Here is a 1,233-nt window from a genome sequence, read left to right as displayed (position 1 = left end):
TTCCTGTGTGGCTGGGCTGGCAAAGTCTATTTTTCTAATAATTGGGATAGTTCCCTAGTTACATTTTCACTGCTAACCAGAAAGAGATCCAAGCTATCTTTATTTTAAGGATAGGCATATTCCTCCAAGGCCAAGCAAACACCTGTGAGGCCTCTAGCTCTGTACCCACTGGAATGCCTTCCACATGCCAGACAGTGGGCTAAGTGCTTTCTTAAGTATATTTTAAATAGACTTTCCTATTTTAAGGTTTCAGGTTTACAGAAGCATTTGAAGATAGCATGGAGGGGGGAGGTTCCTACATGGTCCTCGGCCACTTCCGTTTGTTGACATTTCACTGCAGGACTTTTGTCACATGCAGGACCCAACCTTTATACATGCTGTCAAGAAGTCTGCTCTTCCTTCCCAGTGGTGTTCATCCAGGCTGCCACACTGTGTTTAACTGTCAGTTTCCTCCTGCCAGAGTCTCTCAGACTTTATTAGTCTGCTTTCTGTGGCTGTGACAAAATACTTGAGCTAAATGACTTATGCGGGGGGTGAATATGTATTTGGCTCACAGATTCAGAGGTTCTGATGCATCTTTCTTGGCTCCATGGCTTTCAGGCCTATGATGGTGCAGTCCATTATGGTGTGAACAGGCATTGAAGCACAGGAATATGGAGAAGGAAGGAGGAGAGGGGGAGCCCAAATCCCAGTATCCTCTTCTAAGGCAAAGTCCCAATGACCTGGCTTCCTCCCACTCTGCCCATCCTCTTAAAGGTTCCACCACCTCCAAGGCTTCAGCACATGGACCTTTGGGGGCATTCAAGCTCCAAATCACAGCACAGATTGTCTTTGTTTCTGGTGACCTTGGCAGTTTTCAACAAACCTTGTGTGTGTTTTTGTGTGTGTGTGTGTGTGTGTGTGTGTGTGTTCGTGTGTGTGTTCCTGCTTATATGTATGTGTAGCATATGCCTGCGGTGCTTGGGGAGGCCAGAAGAGGGCACTGGAGTTCTTGGAACTAGGGTTACAGAGAAATGAAATTACAGACAGTTGAAAGGTGTCATAGAGGTGCTGGAAATTGAACCTGGACCCTCTGCAAGAACAAGTGCTCTTAAATGTTATGTCATTTCTTCAGCCCTTTTGGTTTTTATGTATGTATGCTTGTTTGTTTGGTTGTTTGTTTGTTTGGTTGGTTGGTTAGTTTAATAGTAGATTCTTCAATTTGGATTTCCTGACTTTCTCAAAGCCTGAATA

Source organism: Arvicanthis niloticus, chromosome 9 (genome assembly GCF_011762505.2).
Source record: "Arvicanthis niloticus isolate mArvNil1 chromosome 9, mArvNil1.pat.X, whole genome shotgun sequence".
In the NCBI taxonomy this organism is placed as follows: Eukaryota; Metazoa; Chordata; class Mammalia; order Rodentia; family Muridae; genus Arvicanthis; species Arvicanthis niloticus.
This window is presented reverse-complemented; position numbering follows the sequence as displayed.